Raw genomic sequence first — 14,709 nt, 5'->3', positions numbered from 1 at the left:
TGGTTGCCTCCTCGATCTGAAACAAAAATTGGGAGTGAAGTGAAGGCAAATTTATTATAGCTTACACGCGCACAACAGTTAACAGAAAGATAAATGCGATAAGCAGATAATGCAGTATTAAAGAGCCAATAGTAAATAATAACAACAGATAGATGGATCAATTCTGTCACAGGCCAATTGGGCACTGCGAAGGTATCAGCCACTGGGCTGTTCAAAACAACAGATAGACAGACATGGGTTGGCAATTTATCAACAGTCCCTTGATGCCAGGTGTGCACCAAGTGATTCCAGCAAAGTCAGGAGTCCCCCTCGACGCTGTGGGAGGGATTACCGGGGAAGATCCCTTGATCAGGATCCGATCCTCACTCACGCCGGGAGTCCGGGCTTGGAACAGCAATGACCGTTCTGTTCCCTCCTTCCTGCTAGTCACCTGACGCACGCACTTTTTTTATACCTAGTTTTATGCTAATCTGTTGGTTTTGGAGCCACTCACAATCTTGCCCTATAGGTGTTACCCTATGGGATTGAAAGGTGTTAAAAATTATTATAAAAGGTTACTACCTAGACTCGGGTTTATCCAATAAGCAAATTACAATGCAGCACCTTTAGGTTTGAAATTGACATTAATCCACCTAAACCCAACCCTTTTAGGTTTCTCTGAATATGCTTCTTGGGACGTGCTTTCCTGGAATGTGTTGGGTGTGCCAGGCAGTTGGATCCAGTTTTTATCGTCAAGGCTGAACCCTGAGGAAAAACCATTAGGTCAGCTAATCTTGCAGCTACAGTTTCGCCTTTGGGGCCCAGTCAGTTCCACGATTAATACAAAGTTAGTTTTATCATTTTGGTTAAACTTATGACAGACAAGTTACATTTGCGGGTTATGAATTTACAAGCTTTATATTAGCTAATGTTACCTGTTAGGCAAAATACCAAATGCCTCCAAGAAGCACATATTTATTGCTTATTAATCCCTCTGGTTCTGGCTGTCACACCCCCATCCCCAATCCCTAAAGAGAAATATGGACCAGAGTCAACTAGAGCCCTTAATCCTAATCCCAATACCTGTCCCTCAACTCGGTCCTAATCCTAAAGCCTAAAAATCTTACCCCAACACAATTCAACCTCAAACCTAATCCCAATCTCAGCCCCACCCATAATCCAAGGGCAACCTAAACCCTAACCCATGTCCACAATTCCTATCACACCCTACTAAAATCCAAATTTACCCCTGACCCTTGTCCTGACCTAACTCCAATCAACCATAATCCTAATTTTGGATTTAACTCACCCCCAATTTAACCCTAAATACAACCCAATTCCAATCCACACTCCCATCCTAACACAACCCAATCTGACCACTAATTTCAACTCAACCCCTAAAGTAACCTCTATCCCCAAGCACCCCTAATCCTGATTTTTGGACATGACCAGACCCAACCAAAGGCCTTAATCTCAATCCCAACTCTAAATCAAAACCTAACCCTAACCCCCAAACATGCAAGAAGTTGTTTCCCCTTAACCCAACCCAACATCAACTTTGATCCTAATCCTAACATCAACCCCACCCCTAATCCACGGGCACCATATTCCTTAATTCTAGCCCCTACCCCCCAATCCAACCCTAAATCTAAGATGACCCCAGTCTGCACTTGGATCCTCACCCTAACACAAGCCAGCCTGGTCCCCATACCCGACCAACACTAATCCTAATTTTTGGACATACCCAAACCATGATCTCCCCCTAATCCTAAACTCTAACCCCAGTTCACACTCTGAACTTTACCTTAATCCAACCCAACCTCCACCCTAACTCCTAATTTTAATGCTAAACTCTAATCCCAACCTCAACCCTACCTCTAATCCAAGGAAACTAAAACCCCTAATCTCAGACGCTACTCCCAACATGAATTTGAATCCAAGCCGACCCCAATCCACACGTGGAGCCTCATCCTAGCACAACTCATTCTTACCCCGATCTCCAACCAGCCTTAACCCAAACTTCGGACCTGACCCAACCAGAGCCATTAATCCTAATTCCTACCTCCATAAAAAAAACCTTTAAGCCATAACTCCAAACTACACCCAACCCAATCTCCACCCTAACTAATTTTAACCTCAACCCCACTCCTAATCCACAGGAACCATAATCCCTAGTCAAACCCCTACCCCCCAACCAACCTCTAACCTGAGCCTTGACTCCCATTCACACTCTGAAACGCAACCTAACCCAATCCCTCTAATGCTAACTCTGTGGTATGTGCACTGCACATAACTCACACAGACTGCCTGTGTTATGTGGCAGATTGGCCAGGGAGTATAGGGCAGGGAGCAGAAAGCAGAGCATCTGATGGAGCAGGAGGCACAGGGCAGGGAAAACAGAACAGAAGATGGACAGGGAGAAGAAAATGGAGCAGCAGGACAGGGAGCAGAAAGCAGAACATCCCATGGAGCAATGGATGGGGCAGGGAGAAGATAACAGAACAGTGGGTCAGGCAACCGGGCAGAAAGCAGAGCAACTGATAGGGCAGGGGAAAGGAGGGCAGTGGCACTAACCTCTGACTTGTACCCTAACCCAACCTTGACCTCCAACTCCACTTGACCCCCCCCTCACCTGCTTCTCCTTGCCCTACGTCACAAGTTCCTGGGCAGAACAAGGCAGCTACCAGGTTGGAGGGGCTCAGATGTGATTGGGGTTGGAGGGCCCTGGTGAGGGGCGGCATGGACAGGAATTTGACACTGGGGAGGGGCAGGACAGGACTGGGAGGGAGCTGTGAACACTGGGAAGGGAGTGTGGCAAGATATGGGGCTTTGGTGAGCACGTTATATACATGGAAATATGGTAGTGATCTTTCTCCCTTCCCTTTAAGGGCTCAAATACCAGGGTGAAAAGAATTGTTTCCTGGTGGAAATTTCCCCCTGGTTACTGACTAGGGTAATTAGCTGTGGGGGGTGGATTTCTGGAAGGGCAATTAGCATGAGGTTGTTAATGAGTGAGGGGAACAAGGGGTGACTGGGAGCTCCCATAGGGCTGTTGTCTCCACCACCTGCCCCCTGGTCCTAGGGGAACCTGAATAGAAGCTGTAAACCCCTACTCCCCAAATTAAGGACGAATAGACAGTTGAACATCTGCCAGACTCTGCTCAGGTAGGGGGGTGGGGCCTGACTGCCTAGGTTCTTGCCCTGCTCCATAAGGGTAGGGTCTGATAAGTTAGAATGGGGAGTCTGGAGGCCTGGGTTCTCTGCCAGTCCTGCAGGAGGATCAAATAGGTTAGAAGAGGAGCACTGGGAGCCTGGATGCCTGGGTTTTTTCCCAGCTCGTGGGAGGGGAATGGAGTTTTGTGAGTTAAAAGAAGGGGAGAACTGGGAGTCTGCTTTGTTCTTTCCCCAGTTCAAGGGGTTGAAGCAGGAAGGGGCTGGGAGTTGGGCTGCCTGAGTTCACTGGGAAGGGAGTGAAGGCTAGTGGGTTAGAGTAAAAGGGGAGGGGGAGCCCAGATGCCTGGGTTCTCAATGGGGACCTCCCTCCACATTACTTGTCCATAAATGCTCCTGCCCCATCTGCCCTCCATTCCCCATGGGGGCACTGGGAGCTGTACAACCCCCCCAGGCTGGGATCAGGGGTGCTGGGTGTCACCCAAGCCTCCCAGGCCACGTTATGCTGTTCCCCAATTATACTGTTCCCCAGTTGCCTTATCCCAGAGTTGGATGCCTTTCTCTGCCCCACAGTTTTGGCTAGGCTTGGGTACCAAAGGTTATAGGGAAATGGGTAGAGAAAGAGCTCCCATGGCTACTATCACTAGGGTGGCTTCTGGAAGTCTGGGTTCTCTCTCCTCAGCAGGGAGGAGAGAGTGGGGCTTGCGGGGTCAGAACACAGCAGCTGCGAGCCCAGACACCTGGGTTCTTTCCAGGTCTGGGAAGGGCAGTAGAGGCTGGTGAATAAGAACTGGAAGCCTGGATGCCTAGATTTTCAGCAGGGAAGCACTCCTGTTTCTATGCTTCCCTAGCCCCACCCCCTCATAGTTTCATAGTTGGTAGGGTCAGAAGGGACCTGAGCAGATCATCAAGTCCAGCCCCCTGTCATGGGCAGGAAAGAATGCTGGGGTCAAACGACCCTGGCTAGATGTCTATCTAGCCTCCTTTTGAAGACCCTCAGGATAGGAGTGAGTACCACTTCCCTTGGAAGTTGGTTCTAGATCCTAGCCACCCTAACTGTGAAGCAGTGCTTCCTGATGTCTAGCCTGAACCTACTCTCAATCAACTTGTGGCTGTTATTCCTAGTTATTCCTGGTAGTGCTTGGGGGGGGACAGGGACTCTCCCATTCCCCACTGGTCCCCCCTGGTAAGCTTATAGATGGCCACCAGATCCCCTCTCAGCCTTCTCTTGTAGAGGCTGAACAGGTTCAGGTCCTGTAGCCTCTCTTCATAGGCCCAGCCCTACTGCCTCCTGACCATGCGAGTAGCCCTACTTTGGACCTTCTCAATGCTGTCCACATCCCTCCTGAAGTGCGGCGCCCAGAACTGGACGCAGTACTCCAACTGCGGCCTTACCAATGTCGCATAGAGGGGGAGGATCACCTCCTTGGACCTGCTTGTGATGCATCTGCGGATGCATGACAAAGTGCGGTTAGCTTTACTGACCATGTCCTCACAGTGGTGGCCCATGTTCATCTTGGAATCAATAATGACTCCAAGATCCTTTTCTGCCTCTGTGCTGACGAGAGGGGAGTTCCCCAAACTATAGGTATGCTGCTGGTTCTTTCTCCCTAGGTGCAGCACCTTGCACTTGTCAGTATTGAAGCTCATCCTATTCTCATCCAGCCACCCCTGTAACCTGTCCAGATCTAGTTGTAGCTTGTCCCTTCCTTCTATTGTGCTCACCTCTGCCCACATCTTAGTCATCCGGAAATTTGAACAAGGTGCTTTTCACTTCCTCGTCCAAGTCACTGATGAAGATGTTGAACAGTGTGGCCCAAGGACTGAGCCCTGGGGGACTCCACTGCCCTCATCTCTCCAGGTCAAAAATGACCTGTCCACCACCATTCTCTGGGTGTGGCCCTTTAGCCAATTTGCGACCCATCTGACTGTGTAAGCATCAGTGCCACAGTCGCCTAATTTTTTTAATGAGAATGGGGTGAGAAACAGTGTCAAAGGCCTTCCTAAAGTCCAGAAAGACTACGTCTACCACAACACCTGTCTAAGGATTTTGTGACTTGGTCGTAAAAGGCAACCAGGTTGGTCTGACAGGACCGGCTCCTAATGAACCCATGTTGGTTGCCCCTAAGCATAATCTCCCTTGCCGGGCCCTCACAGATGTGCTCCTGGATAATTTTCTCAAAGAGCTTCCCCAGGACCGAGGTAAGACTAATGGGCCTATAATTTCCTGGGTCCTCCTTCCTCCCTTTTTTGAAAAGGGGGGGACCACATTGGCCCTTTTCCAGTCCTCAGGCACGTGGTCAGAGCACCATGAGCGCTCATAAAGCCATGCCAGGGGTCCTGCAATGACCCCTGTCAATTCCCTCAGCATCCTGGGGTGGAGATCATCTGGACCTGCTGATTTAAAAATGTCCAGCCCCACCAGAAGTTCCTTAACTAGGTCCTCCCTGACTGTAGGCCTGGCGGTCCGTCCGGAATCTTGAGTCCATCTGGAATCCCAGTGGGGAAGTGTAACATGTTGCCCTCCCCAGCACCATCTTCCTGGTAATCCGCACCTTAAGTGGGGCACCCTTGGAGTCTTCTTTGGAGTTCTTATGTCCTACCCTATACTTTCCTGCCACGTCTTGATGGAAATTACGATGATGTTCTTGCGAGCCGGAGACTGCCTATTGTATTGTGTATGTTGGGGCCTTTCACCTATGTGGGCCTGACCCCTGTTTTTCTCTAGCTAGGCCTCCCCATCTAAACCTACTAAACAGAGTTTGACTCTGAGGCTCTAGCCTTTTCCCGTGTCTTGACGCTCATGGCCCCCTTTCCTTCCCTAATCTGGAACCTGGTCCCCCTGGCCCAGCGGTCCAGGTGCTGGCCCCATAGCTAGGGGGCTGCAAGTTCAAAACCAGGGGATGACCCCAAATTCACACCCTCCCAGTCCAACCCCCCCCCCAAATAAAACTGCACCCCAGGTGTACCAGACCTCCCCACACTTTTTAAGATTGTGCCTGCAGGCACCGGGGTCTGTGCCCCAAAAGCTGCGCCCTCGCTGGTGCCCCCACTCCATAGTGGGTCCCCAAAATGAGGCCTTCTCCTTCCCCTAATAGCCTCACTCAAACCACTGCTCTTATTCATTAATCAAAACGAAAAAGAAATAAAAGGTCCTGTCCGTGGGTAATAACTGCCACCAGCTAATGTGATAAAGAAAAGCAGCATGTCAGCTTACATTCACAGGGTCTGTGCTTCAGCTCCCTGCCATCAGCTCACATCCTTGCTGTGATGTGGCTGCTGTCTCTCCGGGGCTTCCATGGTTCCCCTCTTCCTGTCTTTAGACCACTCCTTTCTCTTCAGCTACTCCCCACAAACTGCCACTCTGCCCAGGGTTTTTATAGTCCTACCCCTTCTAGTCAGCTGACTAGCTGGCCAGGCTCATCATTTAACCCCTTCTTTCCCAGCACTCCGTTAGAGTTTAAGTTCTGGCCTTAAAGGGGCAGACATGCCTTCTGGTGACAGGGCTAGGGTCCCCTGTTACACCCCCCCCTCTTCTCTTTTGTCTGGGGTCTTCCCTTCTCCTCTGGACCCTTTTCCTCTTCATATTGTCTTGACAAAAAATCAGCACTTACATTCTTAGTCCTGGGACAATGCTCCACCTCAAAGCAGTATGGTTGGAGACTAATGCCCCATCTCATCAGCCTAGCGTTATCAGTCTTCATACCCTGTAGCCATCACAGCGGAGCGTGGCCCACGATTAACGTAAATTTCCGACCTAACAGATAATATCGGAGTGTTTCTATGGCCCATTTGATGGCCAAACAGTCCTTTTCTATTATAGTATAATTTCTTTCCGGAGGGTGTAACTTTCTACTGATGTATGCTATTGGACATTCTTCTCCTTCCTCCATTTGGAACAACAGCACACCAATAGCCCAGTTGGACGCATCTGTCAATACCACAAATGGTTTATTGAAGTCTGGTGTATATAGTAGTGGCTGCGTACATAGTGCATCCCTCACCTTTTGAGCTGCTGCCTTTACTATTTTGGTCAAAGGCACCACTAAGTCTGCAAAATGAGGGATGATTACTCCTCACTCCCCTTTTTTTCTTTTTCCCTTGCCCTGTTCCCACAAGTTGCTCTCCATCTACCCCTTTCCACTTACCCTTTAGTCGTCTTCTACCCTCTCCTCATTTGTCCTTTCCTTGTTCCCTCCTCCCTGTTTGTTTGCCACCTCACCATTTTCCAACTCCAGTCTAGCCTTTCTTTACTCCTACTCACTCCTTCCTCATTCTCTACTCAACCTCACCCCTTACTCATGCCTTATTCCACCCCTTGCTCTAGGCTTCCATCCCAGCCATGACTTAACTATGATTGGACCCTTCTCAACTGTATTGACTCCCTATTCACCCTGTCCTCATCCCTCTTAATCGACTCACTGGTTTCTCATCCTTTGGTTGTCTTCTCCTTGCTCTTTGGTCACTCTTTCCTCTCTCCCTACTCCCCACTGACACAATTCTCACCACTTACCTGCTACAGCCTAGCCTCATTCCCTCTCTCCTTGGGTTAATGCATTGACTCCCCTCCCCCCCCCTTTAATTTGATAATAAAAAAGTTTTTTAACCCTGTAGCTTCTGGGTGGCACCAACACCTGTTAAAAAGGGCCAGACTAGGTTAGACCAGTGGTCCATCTAGCCCAGTATCCTGTCCCTGACAGTGCCGGGGTGGATACTATAGAGGGGAAGCATTGCACTGGATATATCTAGAGTGATCTATCCCCTATTAGAATACATACATAAAATAAAAAAAATGCATTAATCAAATAATAATTCAGCAATTGTAACGATAATATCTAATCATATATACTTTTATGATGCAACATATATATACCATACACTGTAATATATGTATACTAATGGTTCTTGACCTCTTGAGACTTCTGACATTTCTGATGGGTGCCTTAACTGTTTTCCACTAATTTTTTGACTATAGAAACGCATAGTAGAGCAGGTTTTCTGTTTCAGAGAACTTAGGAAGATCACAACAGGGCAGATAGTTTGGCGTTTTTTATTATTATTTTTTTAACAGTGTGGGTTCCTCTTTGAAATCTCTGGGTTTATCTTGTGAATCATATCTGCACATTTAACAGTGCTGACATTGTGTGGCACCCTGGAAAGGATCTCAAGGCATCGTAGGGTGCTGTGGCACCCTGATTGAGAATCATTAAGATGCACAATATAATGTGTCTGTCTGTCTGTCTGTATATATAATACATTGTACATTTATATTCTATATGTTCTGTATACATTATATTACAGTAAAATCTCTATTATCCAACATTCCCCAGGAATGGGGGATGCTGGATAACAAAATATGCCAGTTAACTGAGCAGCCCGGGCCACCGCTTCTCCTGCCACATCTGGGTAACCCCGCCGCCCCTCCCATGGCATCACCACCCCTCATGTAGGCACTGTGGGACAGGAAGGTGGGACCCGCACAGCCCCACACAGCTTGTTATACCACTGGGCCGTGGGGGCTCAGAGAAACCAGAAGTGCCACAGTGGGCACTTCCGGCTTCACTTTATCTTACAAGCTGGCATTCTGGTTAATTGAGCATGCTGGCTTTTAAGGTTCTGGTTAACAGAACTTTTACTGTAATTGAATATAATCATTGCATACAATGATAATGCTGAGTTTTAATAATTCAATAATTCATCAATTCATTTATTATTCATCAATAATAAATCCATCAAATAATAATTAATACATTATGATAGCAATCTAATATAAAAATAGAATACAATTAAACACAACTATATGTAAGCCATATAATAAATTATATCAATATGTAAATAAATATGCAGACATCACTATATAATATAATATAAATTATTAATAGTTGAATATAGCATAATCGAATGCACTGTAATAGTAAATTATTATAGTTCAATTACTTTATCTGTAAATAAAGTCATAAAATAATAAGCAGTCAGCTATAGCTATAAGGCCTGTGTGAAGTGGCTAGTATTCGCTTTGGATTTGGACAATTCGGGGGACAGTGATTCGATTCGGCCAAATCTGATTCAGAAATTCAGCAGGAGCTGAATCTGAATCTCTGAATCAGCCAGGCCAGGCCCATCCCCCGCCCCTCTCCCAGCCCGGTAATGGCTGCCCCGCCTGCCCCAGCTCCCAGCACTTGTGGGGAAAAAAAGCCCTGGCTCAGCAGGTGCTGCCATGCAGGGGACGATCCCTGCTGCTCCTCGCTGCCCACCATTGCCCCACGCTGTGTGGGGGGGCTCTGCACGAGCCCTCACTCCCGCTCCCCCCCCCCGGCTTCCCCAACCCCGCCGCCCATGGGTGCCCTGCACAGGCCAGCTCCAGCCCTTAAAAAAACAAACAAACCTGAAGAAACCCCAGGACTCACCGCTTCTGCAGGCGGGGGGGGTGATCCCCGCTGCCCGCCGCCATGTGAGGGGCGCTGCACAAACCCCCAAAGCCCCGAGGCTGCACCAGGAGCGGCGAGTCCTGGGGTTTTTCTGTGCTGTTTTTTCTTAAAGGGCCAGAGCACCGGTAGGCGGGGCGGCTGCAGGAGCGGGGGAGGGGGGCGGGGGGGTTTGGGGGGGCTCATGCAGAGCCCTCTATGCAGCGTGGGGCAGCGGGGATCGCCTCCCCCCCGCCCAGCAGCACCCGGTGAGCACCAGGAATCATCTTTTCTCAAGATTCAGAGAGCTTTGAATCGATTCGAACCTTTAAATTGGTCCCCTGATTCGATTCGGATTTGGAGATTCTGCCACTGTATTAGGCTGAATCTCCTCCAAATCGAATCACCACCCAAAGCTTTGCACAGTCCTAATAACTATATAATATGTGTATAATATAATCCTGTATGGCATCATATCATTATAATATATGATGCAATGTAATATGTAACTATATTATATATTATGTATAATATATAATGTATTGCACACATTCCTAATGAAATGCAATAATTATTGAATTATAATTCAATAATTCTTCAATTCATTTACTATTCATCACTAATACATTCATCAAATAAGCTACTACATTAAGTACCGAAATACAATAAAGCTATAGATGACTACCTGGTACAGGTAAAGTCTAGAAAATAGCTGATTAATCAGGGGTGCTCAACATCAGGCCCACAGGCCACATCTGACCCACAGACTTTTGCCCAAGCTGTAGCTGCCATGAGGGAACCTTCCCATGGCTGTAGCTAAGCACCTTGAATGCCAGGCCCCTTTCCACTAGGCCCCAGACCCCACAGGGCTGGTGCTGCATCTGTCACAGGGGCTGTGGGCCCCTTCTGGCTCATGGGACAGTACTGTACATCTCATCTGGCCAGTGGGCCCAGACACACTTGTATCCCTGGATTAAACATTTGTCAAGGTCCCAGTTCTCTAAATGCCAAATAATCTTACTGCAAATTGAACATAATTTCAACTTCATGTTTCTATGCCTAGCAGGCTTCAAAGCCTGGTAAGGCAGTCCAGTAGGGGAAAGAATTTCTCACCTAGGTTTCTAAAGAAAATGGCTCTGGGTTGTTAAGGAAGAACAAGAGTTCAAGGCAGAAGAGCCAAGATTGTGAGATGAGCCCAGACTTGTTTATACTCTGTTATTTGCCTAAAATAATCCAGATGTTCAGAAGCATTCCAAATAGGAGTTCCTTTCATGAATAATCATAGATGGGGCAGATCCCCAAGACTGTGAGATGAACCTGGATTATTCTTTATACTCTAACTTGGCAAGAATAGCCCAAAGCTTCCTAAATAAAGCAAACTATACAGAAACATTCCAAAGAGTGATTCCTCTAATGAATATTCATAGGTGGGGCAAATCCAGAGTGGTGTAGTGGTGTGATTGGCTCCTCCCCTTGGATTCTTTGTCCATGCAAAGTTTAAAACCAACTGCTTGGCAGTGGCATTGGCATTTCTATTCAGGCTGCAGTGAGGGAATCACTTGGCTTCATGGCTCATTATCATCTACCTGATTCCTGTTAATCTCATTACTTCATAGATGTGAATGTCCATCTCTCCCTTGTCATAGAATCATAGAGAAGCTGGGCTGGAAGGAACCCACATATTTTGATTATTTTTGCCTACTTGGTTGCAGTTTTTTATATACAACAGATGATAAAGCAGATTCATGCTCATTCCTATAACATATTTGTTTCTGTTTTAATCTTAAACTGGATAACCTACCTTGGCCCTCCTAGCAGATGAAGAAAGCCTCTAGTTTCTTTTTAACTGGAAAAAAATGTGTGGAGATAGTGCCTCTCTACAGAAAGCACAGGCCTGGATTGCTCATCTAGTATGAATGTGAGTATAAGACTTAATCTCAGTGTCATGGGTTTGAGTCCCACATTGAGTGCACATCATCTCTTTTGGCAAATGAACAGGGGCAGCAAACAGGGAAGCAGTTTGCAGGTCAGTTTTCTGCCCCCCTCTTTGAAGGGGAGACTTTAAGCTTGGTGAGAGGAAGCAGGGATAAAGGAAACTTTCAGGATGAAGGACAGTAAACAGTAGGGCTGTGCGAGGCTTTGGACAGAGCTTCAGATCCGGAGAAGCTTCAGCACATCTGGGTCAAAGTGCTGGCCTCGTTCGGCTTCCTGAAGTGTTTCAGAGCTTCCAAAGAGCTTTGGAGCTCTGGCCATAGGGTATAATAGGGAAAAAATAAAATATCTATAACTTTGTTGTTTTTTGTTCTATTTGTATGAATTTTTTAGGGATGGTAGACTGCAGAGAGGATGAAGTGTGCCAAATTTCAAGAAAATCAGTGCAGGAGTTTGGGGGTAACAGCACCACAAATTCTTGAAAGCAAAACTCATGTCACGTCTAGGCGGTACAACATATCTGGGTGAAAACTGCAGGGGTGGTAGCCTATGCTGAGACCACAAAGCCTGCCAAATTTCAAGAAGATAGGTACAGGGGTTTGGGGGCAACTGTACCCCAAATTATTGAAAGCAAAGCTCCTGTCACATCTATGTGTTACAACATGGTGGGGTGGGGTCAAAACTGCAGGTCTGGTAGCTTGTACTGAGACCACAAAGCCTGCCAAGTTTCAAGAAGATCAGTGCAGGGGTTGGGGGAACTGCCCAGCCGTGGGCAGTAACACATAGCCGTGACATGAGTTTGGCTTTCAAGAATTTGGGGTACAGTTCCTCCCAAACCCCTGCACCAATCTTTTTGAAACTTGAAAGGTTTCATAATCTCAGCAGAGGCTACCATCCCTGAAAGTTTCATTCAAATCATCAGGCACCTGCCAGATGCTGGCTTCCCAAATGTGACTAGAGGGCTCTGGGTGCAAGGGTGAAGGGGAGAGGGGCTCAGGTGGTGTTTGTTCTCTTTGATCCTTCCAGTCAAGGGAAGGGACTGGGCAGGAATGGTTGTATCCTGAAGATCAATGCCTGGCTGAACTAGCAGGGCTTTGGCTTCTTCAAGAACAGGATGTAGTTCCAAGAAGAAGGATTGCTAGGGAGAGATGGCATGCATCTAATGAAGAGAGGAAAGAGCATTTCACAGACAGGGTTGCTAACCTAGTGAGGAGGGCTTTCAATTATGTTTGCTGAGGGATGGAGACCAAATCCCTGAGGTAATCAGGGAAGTGGGTGACCTGGAGGAAGCACAAGCAGGAGGGGCCAACAGGGGAGGCCTGCTTATTCTTTCTGAGAAAGTAGGGCAATCGGCTAGTTACCTCCAGTGTCTGTACACAAGTGAACAGAGCATGGCAAACAAGCAGAAAGAATTGGAAGTTCTCGCAGTCATGGAACTATGACATGGTTGGAATAATAACGATTTGGTGGGATAGCTCACATGACTGGAGCACTGTCATGGATGGGTACAAACTATTCAGGAATGACAGGCAGGAGAGAAGAGGAGAAAGTTGCACTTTATGTAAAAATCTATATGATTGCTCAGTGCTCCAGTATGAAGCTGGAGATAGGCCTGTTGAAAGTCTCTGGGTCAGGGTCAGAGGGGAGAGCAACAGGGGTGATGCTGTGATGGGGGTCTGCTATAGAACACCAGATCAGGAGGAAGTGGTGGATGAGACTTCAAACAGCTAGGAGAAGTTTCCTGATCACAGGCCCTGGTTCTCACGGGGGACTTCAATCACCCTGATGTCTTCTGGGAGGACAATAGAGCAGTTCACAGGTAATCCAGGAAGTTTTTGGAGAGTGTTGGGCACAACTTCCTGGTGCAAGTGTTGGAGCAGCCAACTAGGGGCTGTGCTCTTCTTGACCTGCTGCTCACAAACAGGGAAGAATTGGTGGGGAATGTAGTAGTAGATGGCAACTTGGGCAGCTTTGACCATGAGATAAGTGAGTTCAGGGTGCTGAGGAAAGAAAGGAAGGAGAGTAGTGGAGTAAGGATCCGGGACTTCAGAAAACCAGACTTTGACTCATTCTGGGAACTCGTGGGCAGGATCCCCTGGGGGGCCAGTTTGAGGGGGAGAGGAGTCCAGGAGAGTTGGCTGTACTTTAAAGAAATGGAGGCTGCGGGAACAAACCATCTGGATGTGAAGGAACACAAGCAAATATGGTGGAAAACCAGCTTGGCTTAGCAGGGAACTCAAGTAAGCTAGAACACAAAAAGTAAATTAATAAGTGGAAACTTGGGCAAGCAACTAGGGAGGAGTATAATTATATTGCTCAGGCATTCAGGGATGAAATCAGGAAGGCCAAAGTGCAACTGGAGTTGCAGTTCGCAAGGGATGTGAAGGGTAACAGGAAGGGTTTCTACAAGTATGTCTATGGCAGGGCAATGTTGGTGCCGGCCACTTTAAGGGCCTGAAGCCAGCAGCTGGCAGGTGCCTGATGAGGGCAGCCATTTTGGATCTAGGGCTGCCCATATAAACAGGGCATTTTGCTGCTGGAAGGCCAGGCAACAACATTGCCTGGCTGCAAGGCTGCTGGTATCATCTAGAAGTAAGGGAGGAGCTGTAGGGGATGGTTAGGAGGCTCCTGGTCCTGGGCATGACCTAAAACTTCACCCTGCTGGGTATGGGTGGCCTGATGGGGCTCTCAGTGGTGTGGGAGCCCCCAGAAAATGCCAGAGCAGTTACCACCCCAGTGAAAGGCAGGTTGGGGTGCCTTAACCCCAGCTCACACCTTCAGGTGGGTCAGGTGACACAGGAGGTAGAGGGGACTATGGCCACCTGAGCCCACCTGAGGAGGGAAGCCCTGAGACTCTGAGTAGAGGGGTCGGTGTAGAGCCCCGAGTAGAGGAGGAGAAGAAATAGAGGGCTGAGGGCCCAGTACACATACAGACCCTGAGTGTTACCCTGAAAGGGGTCTGAGTGTGCTTAGACCCAGTCAGGTAATTGGCTGGCCACTACCCTGGTGAGGGTTGCAGGAGAGGCCCAACAGATGGTACGTCTGCCACCCAAGGAATGGACTAGCTTAGCCTATGGCCAAAGGGTTCCCAGTCCAAGAAGGAGCAAGGTAGCATAAATTGTTGATGTGAGAAAGAGACCCTGTGAGAGAGGGTGGAGTGAGTGAGGCCTGAGTGAGAGGTCGGCGGTATGAATGGGTGTATGACTGAGGCCTGATGGCGTGG

The 14,709-nt window shown here is 48.0% G+C and overlaps 1 long non-coding RNA gene across 1 annotated transcript; it reads right to left on the bottom strand.

Moving 5' to 3' along the window:
- Nucleotides 1–35: 35 nt before the first annotated feature.
- Nucleotides 36–9,458, bottom strand: LOC132252126 (uncharacterized). Its single transcript, XR_009463905.1, has 2 exons — nt 6,368–9,458; nt 36–744 (listed from the first exon to the last, which is right to left on the bottom strand). It is a non-coding gene; the product is annotated as an uncharacterized LOC132252126 (long non-coding RNA).
- Between the last annotated feature and the right edge of the window lie 5,251 nt (nt 9,459–14,709).

Source organism: Alligator mississippiensis, chromosome 8, assembly GCF_030867095.1.
Source record: "Alligator mississippiensis isolate rAllMis1 chromosome 8, rAllMis1, whole genome shotgun sequence".
Classification (NCBI taxonomy): Eukaryota; Metazoa; Chordata; order Crocodylia; family Alligatoridae; genus Alligator; species Alligator mississippiensis.
Note: the sequence above shows the minus strand (reverse complement) of the source record. Positions and strands in the feature narration are given on the sequence as shown.